Source organism: Gorilla gorilla, chromosome 19 (genome assembly GCF_029281585.2).
Source record: "Gorilla gorilla gorilla isolate KB3781 chromosome 19, NHGRI_mGorGor1-v2.1_pri, whole genome shotgun sequence".
NCBI classification, from domain to species: Eukaryota; Metazoa; Chordata; class Mammalia; order Primates; family Hominidae; genus Gorilla; species Gorilla gorilla.
The window spans coordinates 94,694,060-94,706,520 of record NC_073243.2 but is presented as its reverse complement, the minus strand read 5'-3'; the positions used below and the strand labels follow the sequence as shown (position 1 = coordinate 94,706,520).

The 12,461-nt window shown below is 41.0% G+C and overlaps 1 pseudogene; it reads right to left on the bottom strand.

Annotated features, from left to right (window-relative positions):
- Positions 1-4,364: 4,364 nt before the first annotated feature.
- LOC101147589 (ferritin heavy chain-like) lies at positions 4,365-12,181 on the bottom strand (annotated as a pseudogene).
- Between the last annotated feature and the right edge of the window lie 280 nt (positions 12,182-12,461).

Here is a 12,461-nt window from a genome sequence, read left to right as displayed (position 1 = left end):
ATCCTGTGACATTTTGGCAACCTCGAGATCTGTGAAAATTAGCTAAAAATGGCTGTTGGGCTCCAGGTGTTAGCAGACTCATTTTTACTGAACTGAAATCATAGATTTTTACATGCAAAACCAAGGGTCCTATAGCAGTTCTTCTGTGCTAATTTTTTCCTACCCTTTACTTCTTTCTAACTCCTTCAACTGTGTTACCAAAGTTTAAAGTGGTTTATGGAAGGTTGACAAGTAGGATGATATAATCAATGACTGTGGCCAAATCAACGCCCTTCCACACTGATGTGAGAAATACTCTTTTATTCCTTTCAAGCGAAACTAACACGTTTATATATTGGGTATTGACAAAATGCCCAATACTGTCATAGGTATTACCAGAGATAAAAGTAAAAGCTCCGAGGCTTGCCTTCTAGACACGTAAAATATAACTGGAGAGTGCAAATTTGTATTTAAGAAAAAAATACAGAGTAAGATATGACAGTGTGAAATTAGGTGAAAATTGTGGGGTGCTGACTACCATATGTAATTTAGGAATTCAGACAAAAGACAGATAAATGCTGGCCAGAGGGAACCATCTAGGACAGTTTTCTTTCCCTCCCTCCCTTCCTTCCTTCCTTCCTTCCTTCCTTCCTTCCTTCCTTCCTTCCTTCCTTCCTTCCCTCCTTCCTCCCTCTCTCCCTCCCTCCCTCCTTTCTTTCTTCTTTCTTTCTTTCTTTCTTTCTTTCTTTCTTTCTTTCTTTCTTTCTTTCTTTCTTTCTTTCTTTCTTTCTTTGTCTTCCCTCCCTCCCTCTTTCTTCCTTTCTCTCTTTCCTTCCTTCCTTCTTTCCCTTTCTTTCTTTCTTTCTTTCTTTCTTTCTTTCTTTCTTTCTTTCTTTCTCCTTCCTTCCTTCCTTCCTTTCTTTCTTTCTTCCTTTCTTTCTTTCCTTCCTTCCTTCTTTCCCTTTCTTTCTTTCTTTCTTTCTTTCTTTCTTTCTTTCTTTCTTTCTTTCTTTCTTTCTTTCTTTCTTTCTCCTTCCTTCCTTCCTTCCTTCCTTCCTTCCTTCCTTCCTTCCTTCCTTCCTTTCTTTCTTCCTTTCTTTCTTTCTCTTTTTTTTGACAACGTCTCATTCTGTCACCCAGGCTGGAGTGCAATGGCACAAACTTGGCTTATTGTGCCTTAACCTCCTGGGCTCAAGAGATCCTCCTGCCTCAGCCTCTTATGTAGCTGGGACCACAGGCATGCACCACCATGCCTGACTACTTTTTAAATTTTTTGTAGGATGGGGTCTCACTTTGTTGCCCAGGCTGGTCTTGAACTCCTGGGCTTACATGATCCGAAGAGAGCTTTCTTGAGGGAAGAAGGCCTGTGTAGCCTTCTTTCCCACCAGGTAAACCTTAGAATTTAGAATATGAATTAAAGAATATAAATTCAAGTCGTATTTAATTGAGAATATGAATTAAAGAATAAATACGCTAAGAAGTAGCTGGTTCTCAGCTTAGATTAAGTCAGGAAACGAAAAAGAAAAAACACTTAAGATATTTCCAGCAAAGAGGTATTTAATATGGAGAATTAGATTATAATTTACATTAGATTTAGATTAGATTTAGATTTACAACAGAATTAAATTACAATTGTTAGAAGGGTTGGAGGAGTGGAAAGGAGAGTGTGGTTTTCAGAGGTCAGGAGCTACAGAAACCTGCTTCCAACTGCTTAGATACCACTAAGGCTTCAAAAGGAAAGATGTGTACTCTCCTTCTACCTTCTAGCCTTGCACAAGAGCCTCCTGTTGGCAGATCCTCGGCTGGAACCAAGCCGGCATGGGCGTCTGTGAAATGTGGTCTCCATACTTCTAGCCCCTGTGAAGAATCAATAGGCAATATCTAGCTCAGGACTGGTAGGACACACGTGATGTTTTAGAAGGATTTTTCTGCTAGTGACCAAAGTCCTATTTCCCTAAGAATGCTTTTTCTTTTCTCTTCTAACCCATTCTGTATCCCATTGCCACTGCTTTTGGGTATGTTTTTGTCTTGTTGATTTGTATCATATTAACACTTTATGCTTGCTTTACATATATTGGTTTTATTTCCCTAACTGGATTTTTTTTTTTCTAACTAGATTTTTAAAGATTGGGAGCAGGCTGGATGCAGTAGCTCACCCCTGTAATTCCAGTACTTTGGGAGTCCGAGGAGGGAGGATTCCTTGAGCCCAGGAGTTTGAGACCAGCCTGGGCAACATAGTGGGACCTCGTCTCTATTTTTATTTTTTTAATTAAAAAAATTAGAAGCCGAACTTCATATATTAGCAAATAATAATCTGTGCACACAAATAACAAGACACTGTTCAGGATGCTGAAGGCAGAGCAATGACCAAAACAATCTTAATCTTACTACAGCTTCCATTCCAGCAAGGGAAACTGAGAATAAACAGCAAATGCATATGTAATATCACATGGAGAAAAATGCTCTGGAGAAAAAAAGAAAGTATTATAAAGTGATAGTCAAGGACAGTGGTGGGTGTGGCAGGGGGCTACTTCATAAATAATGGTCAGGAAAGGATGCTCTGATAAGAGGAGGGTAGGATATGAGAGAGAGGGAACCATGTGTGTTTCTAGGGAGAGGTTACCAAGCAGACAAATGAGGAAATATGGAGTGAGGTGGGAGGTCGCACAGCACATTTGAGAAACGGCCAGAAGTCCAATGAGGATGGAAAGGAGAGAGCAAGGGGAAGTGGTAAAAAAATAAGATGACAGAAGGGGAAAGACCATATGCTGCTTATATCTTACTTCTTCTGTATCCTTCCTAGAGTTGGCCTTCTTTTGGGAAGGTAGCCATGTTTCACTCCAATCTTCAAACCAAACACCCACCATCTTAAGCATTATCATTTTCCCTTCTGTATTTTATTTTGTGTCTTCTCTCCGATGTGGCTCTGTAGCTACATTTATTTTTTCTTTTATTAAATTGCGAAGACTGCTTGCTGGAATGATGTATAGATTGGTTATTCCTGTAGGCAGGTTGCCCTAGCAACGGGAAAATCTTACCCATTTCAGCAAATTTTATCAATAAAGCAGTCTAACCAGAGACTAATGTTCACATAATTAAATGTCTGCTGTACTTTTCCTCTGTTCCTTAACCATGGTAATTTTCAGATTGTTAATTAGCCGAGTGCCAATTGATTGAATGGCTCCACAGGAGTGGAAACTAAGAAAGCATAATAACAGAATGATCCTAAGCATCACAGGTGACAGCCCCAAATCACCCTCTTACTTTGGTTTCCAAGTTAACCACAGCAAATCTTTATCCTTTCCAGGAAGAGGCATACAGTTTCCACGCTGAACACCTGGAATCCATTTAGACTGGCCAGTGTCCACTACCTAAAAAGCCTTGAGTGCTAAGGAAGCAGTGTTTGGAAGGAGAACAGAGTGTATCCAGTCATGCCAACTGCAGTCTAAGAATGATCAGTGAAGTGGCTCCCTGAAGGGGCAAAGTGAAATAAATGCATGCCAGCCGGGCACGGTGGCTCACACCTGTAATCCCAGCACTTTGGGAGGCCGAGGTGGAAGGATCACTTTCGCCCAGGAGTTTGAGGCCGGCCTAGGCAATATAGTGAGACTCCGTCTCTACCAAAAAACAAAACAAAACAAAACAAACAAACAAAAACCCCCAAAATTAGCCGGTTGTGGTGGTGCATGACCGTAGTCCCTGCTACTCAGGAGGCTGAGGCAGGAGGATTGCATGAGCCTGGAAGGTTGACGCTGCAGTGAGCCGAGATTGAGCCACTGCACTCCAGCCTGGGTGACAGAGTGTCGCGTCACACGCAAACACAAAATACATGCCATTCCTCTCAGGTTAAACCTTAAGGTGACCTCAGGTTCAAATGATAATAGTGGTTACACTGAATATGTGGTCACATATTTGTTAGAAAACATAAACTTTTAAGTATAACCCCCTCTATAAGATCATATATCCAATTCATTCATAACAGAGTTGCTCAATATGTCCACTTTCTTGCATTCATAAAATGCAATATGTACATTTTTCTGATCTTGTCTGCGTTTGTGATTTTAAAAAAATCCTTCAGAAAAGATGATATCATGATCTACTGTGGCTATAAATGGCATGAATATAGAATCATCTTCATTTTCTTTTGGGGGAAGTTTTCTTTGAAACACAACCCAAGTCTTTCTAGGTTCTGTGTCATGCATAGATATCTAATTTGGCATGAAGGATTCTGTGAAATGATTGTTTTGGCTTGCCACTCAATAATAATGTAACCTCCTTATTCCGAGGGATGTAGTTCACTACAATGGGAAGGGGTATATATAGGTATTGGAGAGAGACTCCTGTCTCTTCACTTTTTTTTTTTTTGGTACCAAATTTCTTTATGTGAAGGAATGGTACAAATCAAAAAACTTAAGTGGATGTTTTGGTACAACTTATAGAAAAGGTAAAGGAAACTCCAACATGCATGCACTGCCTTGGTGACCAGGGAAGTCACCCCACGGCTATGGGGAAATTAGCCTGAGGCTTAGCTTTCATTATCACTGTCTCCCAGGGTGTGCTTGTCAAAGAGATATTCTGCCAAGCCAGATTCGGGTGCTCCCATCTTGCGCAAGTTGGTCATGTGGTCACCCAATTCTTTGATGGCTTTGACCTGCTCATTCAGGTAATGTGTCTCAATGAAGTCACACAAATGGGGGTCATTTTTGTCAGTGGCCAGTTTGTGGAGTTCCAGTAGTGACTGATTCACATTTTTTTCCAAATGTAATGCACACTCCATCGCATTCAGCCCGCTCTCCCAGTCATCACAGTCCGGTTTCTTGATATCCTAAAGGAAGATTCGGCCACCTCCTTGGTTCTGCAGCTTCATCAGTTTCTCAGCATGTTCCCTCTCCTCATGAGATTGGTGAAGAAAGTATTTGGCAAAGTTCTTCAAAGCCACATCATCGCGGTCAAAGTAGTAAGACATGGACAGGTAAACGCAGGAGGCGTAGAGCTCCAGGTTGATCTGGCGGTTGATGGCGGCCTTTAGTCCTGGTGGTAGTCCTGGCGCACCTGCGAGGTGGACGCGGTCGTCATGGCGGCGACTAAGGAGAGGCGGCGGCGGCGGCGGCGGTGGTGACTGCGCAGCGCTGGAGCGGCGGCGGGGGCCTTGGGGCAGTCCGAGGGCGCGGTGAGGAGGTGACGGAGGGCTGGCTATGGGCAGCCGGCCGGGGTGGGGGACGAGCGCCGGGTTCCGTCCAAGCACTGTTGAAGCAGGAAACCCCGACGACTCTCGTGGAAGAACGTCCATCTCTCCACTTTTAAGCTAAGTTGAAGCAGTCTGTTATCCTCACTGATACTCACTTCCATCACCACTATTTTCCCCACTGTAAAATGACTAAAATACCATCCACCACTCCTGCTCTGAGAATTAAAAGATAACCTACACAGAGCCTGGCACATAGGAAGCATTCAGTGAACTTTTTTTCCTTTTCCTTCTCTTGTCCTTAAAAATATACAACATGAAATTAAATAGGATGTAGCCACACTATTGAAATAAATTTTCTTGTAGCAAATCTTATCTGTCTTATTTATCTATTTATTTATTTATTATTTATTTTGAGATGGAGTTTTGCTCTTGTTGCCCAGGCTGGAGTGCAATGGCACAATCTTGGCTCACTGCAACCTCCACCTCTTGGATTCCAGCGATTCTCCTGCCTCAGCTTTCCGAATGGCTGGGATTACAGGCACGCTCCATGACGCCCGGCTAATTTTTGTATTTTTAGTAGAGATGGGGTTTCACCGTATTGGTCAGGCTGGTCAGGAACTTTTGACCTCAGGTGATCCACCTGCCTCGGCCTCCCGAAGTGCTGGGGTTACAGGCGTGAGCCACCGCGCCTGGCCATCTGTTTTATTTTTATAAAAATAAACATAAATGTAAGTGAAATGTAAGTGTAATAAATAAGTGTAAGTGTAATAAATAAATGTAAGTGAAAAGAGTGACTAAAAACACAAATGCCAAAAGCAATTCCATAGAAAGACTTCAATTTTCTATCACTTTATCCATAAAGGTACCAAATATATATTTCAAAAGATTACTCTCCTTTTGATAAAATAACTGCAAACCATTGTTTCATGTAAAAATATTAACACATTTCTTGGTATCATCCAATAACTATTCAGTATCATTATGTTTTGCAATTTATTTTTATAATCAGATTCCAAATAAAAGATACATATATTTTGAAAAAATAAACTTAAGATGATCTCATACCATTGAAATAAGTTATTTAGTTACTGGTAAAACAAGCTCATATGGTTTGGCTGTGTCCCCACCCAAATCTCACCTTGAATTGTAATAATCCCCACATGTCAAGGGCGAGGCCAGGTGGAGATAATTGAATCATGGGGGCAGGTTTTCCCTGTGCCATTCTGGTGACAGTGAATAAGTCTCAAGAGAACTGATGGTTTTATAAAAGGGAGTTCCCCAACAAGCTCTCTTGCCCGCTTCCATGTAAGACACATCTTTGCTTCCCCTTTGCCTTCCATCATGATTGTGAGGCCTCTCCAGCCATGTGGAACTGTGAGTCCATTAAACCTCTTTCCTTTATAAATTACCCAGTCTAGGTTATGTCTTTATTAGTAGAGTGAGAACAGACCAACACACAGGTATATAAAAGATTTTTTTGTTACAATAAGTTGTATCTCTTGTCTAAAATATTTATAAGCAAACCAAAAAAAAAAAAAAAAAAGCTTGCATTAGTCAGTGAGTCAATGTTCCCAGAGAAACAGTACAAACACTGTATTAGTCCATTTTCATGCTGCTGTATAAGATCTCATGAGACTGACTCACTGTCATGAGAACAGCACAGGAAACACTTGCCCCCATGACTCAATCACCTCCCAATGGCTCCCTCTCACAACACAGTGGGAATTCAAGATGAGATTTGAGTGGGGACATAGCCAAACCATATCACACATGCATACATATGCACACACATATACATATATACATGTGTACATACATTTATCTATTGATTGATTGACTGGAATTGGCTTACATGATTCTGGAGAGTGACAACTCCAAAATTGGTAGGGCAGACTGGTAGGAAATTTAGCTAAGAGAAACCTCAGTCTTTGCTTTTAAGGCCTCCAACTGATCAGATGAGGCCCATCACATCATGAAAGGTATTGTGTTTTACTAAAAGTCTACTGATTTCCATGTTAACCAGATCCATAAATACCTTGACAGCAACATCTAGACTAGTGTTTAACCAAACAACTGGGCACCGTAGCCTAGCCAAGTTGACAGGAAAATTAACTGTCACAAAGCTCAAAACAAGAGATTTGATATTTTGATAGTTCTGGTTTTCTAATGGTAGTTTCTTTTTTAAAATGTAAAGGGACAAAAAAGAAGTGAAACCAGGATGTAAAAGAAGTATGGCCACTAGGATAAAAGTGATTCCGCTCATAATAGCAACTTCCTTGTCCTTCATCTTTTTCATTTCCTTAATGATAGCTCTTTTATATGATAAAGCTTTAAGGAAGCTGGGTAGAATATTCATGAGGTGGCTTCATAGTTATTTTATATAATACTGTCAAGATAAAAGAGTAATCATGGCTGGGCGTGGTGACTCATGCCTGTAATCCCAGGACTTTGGGAGGCCAAGGTGGGTGGATCACTTGAGGCCAGGAGTGCGAGGCCAGCCTGGCCAACATGGCGAAACCCCATCTCTACTAAAAATACAAAAATTAGCTGGATGTGGTGGCTCACACCTGTAATCCCAGTTACTCGGGAGGCAGAGGCAGGAGACTCGCTTGAGCCTGGGAGGTGGAGGTTGCAGTAAGCCAAGATGTTGCCACTAGACGCCAGCCTGGTTGACAGCAAGACTCTGTCTCAAAAAAAAAAAAAAAAAAAAAGGATTTAAAAAGAAAAAGAAAAAAAAGTAATCACCTTGACAACAGAAAACTATTACATATCCTGGGCAAAATTAAAATTTGTATAATTTGAGACCTCATTCCCTAAGATAACATTGTTTCTTTAATGTGGTATGGTTTTCATTTATTTTATTTTAGGTTCAGGGGTACATATTCAGGTTTGTTACATAGGTAAATTCATGTTGCAGAGGTTTAATGTACAGATTATTTTGCCACCTAGGTAATAAGCATAGTACCCAATAGGGAGTTTTTCGATCCTCACCCTCCCCCGACCCTCCACCATCAAGTAGACTCTGGTGTTTGTGTTCCCCTTTTTGTGTCCATATGTATTCAATGTTTAGCTCTCACTTATAAGTGAGAACATGCAATATTTAGCTTTCTGTTCCTGCGTTAGTTTGCTTAGGACAATGGCCTCCAGCTCTATCCATGTTGCTGCAAAGGACATGATCTCATCCCTTTTCATGGCTGTATAGTATTCCATGGCATGTGTGTACCACGTTTTAAAAATCCAGTCTACCACTGAGCATTGAGGTTGATTCTTTTTCTTTGCTATTATGAGTAGTGCTGCAATGAACATATGTGTATGTGTGTCTTTGTGGTAGAATGTTTTCTATTCCTCTGGGTGTACACCCAATAATGGGATTGCTGGGTGGAATGGTAGTTCTGTTTTAAGTTCTTTAAGAAATCGCCAGAGTGCTTTCCACAATGGCTGAACTAATTTACATTCCCACCAGCAGTGTATAAGCATTCCCTTTTCTTCACAACCTGGGTAGCATCTGTTATTTTTTTACTTTTTAGTAATGGCATGGTTTTCTTAAGACAAATGATTTTTGTTTTGATAGCACAAGTGTACAGAGGCCTAAAATCAATGAATTAATTGGTGTTGGGTTTTGGCCTTACAGAGATGTCTCTCTTCAGCTTGTGTGGTTGTAGCATATGCATGTTTATGCAATTTTCCATGACTGTCAGTTTATCTCATTAGATGATCTTCTCTTGCACAAAAGGAGCTATGCCTTCAATATCTTTGCAACATCGTCCCAATCTGATTTAGACTTTGCTGATATTGGAACTACATTCTGTATTCATAAGGACTGCCACACTGTGATAGTCAACTTTGATGTTGAGTTTATGTGTCACTTTTGCTAGGCTATCGTATTAAGTTATTTAATCAAACATTAATCTAGAGGTTGCTGTGAGAGTCTTTTGTAGATGTGGTTAATATCTGCAATCAACTGACTTTAAGTGAAAGAGATTAGCCTTGATAATACAGGTGGGCCTCAACCAATCCATTGAAGGCCTGAGAGCAAAAACTGAGGCTTCTTGGGGGGAAGAAGAAACTTTGCCCCAAGACTATAAAGTAGAAATCTTGGTAGGGTTTCTATCCTGTCCCCCGCCCTAAGTATTTCAGTCCTGCCAACTCCCACAGTCACACAAGACAATTCCTTGAAGTAATTCTCTGAAAAATGTGTACATATACATTTATATGTATATGTATTTATATTCACACACACACACACACACACACATCCTCTTAATTTTTTCTCTAAAGAACCTTGAATGATACTAACACTAATACTGCTTTTGTTTGACTCATCTGTTTGCATTATTGAACTTGAAATATGTCTGTTAAAAATCAGCTATCTTTATGAAATTGCTTAGTCCGACGGACATAAGAAATCATCTAGGCCATGCTACTGTGGACGTATTTGTATTTCAAACAGTCTGGGAATGGTTGGTGGTTTGGAAAACGTTTTGCATGTTACATTAAATGTAAGGTTTATTGACTGAAACGGTACCATCTTATAACACTAATTCATTTGGCTGTGGGATTCAACTTTGAAAGTATTAATTGGCAAATATTCCTAGGATTGAGCTTCTAGTAATATAATTAGATGAATGAAAGTACCTAAAATCATGACCAACTTCAAATTATATATATAGTTTTATATATATGATAGATATATCTGTATATATATCTGTGTATATCTCTCTATATATATCTTTATCTCTCTATCTATCTGCAAATGAAAGCATACATGAACACAGGGGTGTGGGAATTGAGAGCATTTAATCATGACTGATGGGTGAAGTTCAAAGCATGTGGTAAAGATATCTGCACAAAATTTCAGTACCTTAAACAAGGATGCCAGAAACTCCGCTTGGTTTAAAAACAAACACTAGCTGGAGGATGTGGTTTAGTTTTCTGATAAGGATACAAAAACGGAGAATAGCATGGATGTTTAGGGTATGGACCGATTCATACACCTCCTCATAATTGCGGCCAAGAGAAATCTGCTTGAGACAAGGCTGGATGTGGAGTTCATTGTTAGCATTTTTCCAGAAAGTCAGCCACAAATATGTAGGCTTTGGAAACTCAACCTGGAGCCACTTTGTAACAGAGAACAGAAAATTGGCAACAACTGTTTTTTGAAAGTGAATTTTCTGTGTGCGTGTTAAAACATGTGGTTTTACAAATGATCACGAGTATCACCAAACCCACAGTTTTATTACTCACATAAAGTTTTCTTCTGCTTTCTTGAGTTAACCAATGGAATTGGAGGAGTCTGACATATGAGTATTTATAAAAAGTTGGGAAAGCGATGTCAGGAAGTACAGGATTAGAGAGGATGATTTCTGGGTAACTTGCACTGAGCAAAGCGTGACCACTCCTTTCTGCTGATGCTGCTTTTTTGAAGGTCATAATCTCTCTCCTCATTGTCAAGTCCAGTGATTTTGAATCTCCCCTTTTTCTCCAGGGCTTCTGCTGGAGCTGCTCCTCCAGCATGCTGCTTTCTGACATCACTTTTCTCTGGCCAGTTGTTCTTCTGGTCTGCGGATTTCTCCTCTTTCTCACAGGCTAGGTTGCTCGAACTTTCTTTTTTACAGAATGAAATTTAAGAGCCCCTAAGAATAAAATCATTTGGGGGAAGGATTATTTCATCACTGGGAAAACAAGTTTTCTAGTCTCAACTTTTCCTACCCTCTGCTATCCTTCTTCCTTACCCTTTGTAAAGAAAAGAATTTTTCAATCACAACAAAGCATGCTAGGAATCCTTCAGAATTAACCAGAGAAAGGTATTTCTTGGGTTGTGACTACTTCACTAAGAAAAGTCTAAAAGACCCCTGGTGTTTCCTGAGATAGATGGGTACCCCAGCTCCAAGGAGCTGGCTTCAGCATGGAACCAGGGACATGGGTCCCGGAGGCCCCAGCTGGCAGCACGTGTTGGGAGAAACAGGGCAGGAGAAACTGGGCCTCGGCAAGGGTAGAACAGAAGGGAGGAAAGACAGGGAATGAGATGGACACGGGTACACTTCCCGCAGCCCAGGAGAGCCCCACTGTGCAGGGACAAAAGGTGCCCTTGGGAAAAGTATAGACGTGTTTTCACAGTTCCTTCTTGTGTTGCGTGTTTGTGAAGTATGCATGTCTGCCAGATTTTCTCCTAGAGAGGACTGTGCCTGCCTACTCTTCCTGCCATCGCAAGGCCGCTAGAGATCTCACCTGTGAGACCAGGCAGCACAAGGTCTGGACTGTCGGATGCACTTGAGATGCAGCAGTTGCTGTAATCTCTCTTCTGTCATTTCACCAAAGCATCACACCCACATCCCTAACTACCTTCTGAAGCAGCATCCTTGTCTGGGGTAAATACTAGGGGTCCGTCATATCATGCCAAGATTAAGGACGCGGACACATGCAGGTGGGTTAGGGAGCAGAAAGTTTAGTAGGCAGATGAAAGGAGAGAGGAGAGCAGCTCTTTCTCTTGTGAGAGAGGCGTCTGAAAGGGAAAAGCCAGCCTGCAGGGGACCACTGCAGATTTATAGGTAGGCTTGAGGAGGCGGTGTCTGATTTACATACGGCCCACAGATTGGTTTGACCAGGTGTGACATTTACACCCTAATCTTATTATGCAAATGGGCTTTCCCTTTGGCCAGAGCCATCTTGTCTGCTCCTTACTGTACATGTGGCTGGCAAAGAGAAGGGCCAATGGAACTGCCATTTTGATCATGCCTAGTCACAGGTAGCCTTTTCCTATTGGCACAGTTGCTGGCATTCACCTGTGCAAACTTCCAGCTTGCCTGTCTATGTCTGCAGCTTCATTTTACAGGCTGCCTTTGTTAGAAAAGAAAATGATTTAGGGGCTGCTTTTCATTAAAAGGAAAACCTTACCAAGGACCCCTGTACCCTCATTATCTGGCTAAGTACTTTCTTCTGAATTCCTATATCATTTCCAGAGGTATCACTTAGATCTCTCAGTGCCTGGACGAACCCAAACTGCCCAAACTGCATTCTTCCTTCTCTCAATATTTTGTCTTATGTTCCTCATTCTCAAAAATATCATTATTTTCCCGATCAAAGGCTTGAAAATTTAGAGTTTTCTTCGACTCTTCTTTGCATCTGATAACTCATATTTGGCCTACTGTAAATTCTGTGGCTTGTTGGCTTGTGATTCTTAGTTTGTATCTGCGCTCTTTACAACTAACTTTGTGAATGTCCTTATTCAAGGCTTGTTTACCTTGTGTGACAGCCTTTCAATTGGCTTCTTCCTCTTCCCTCTCTATCCCAAGCT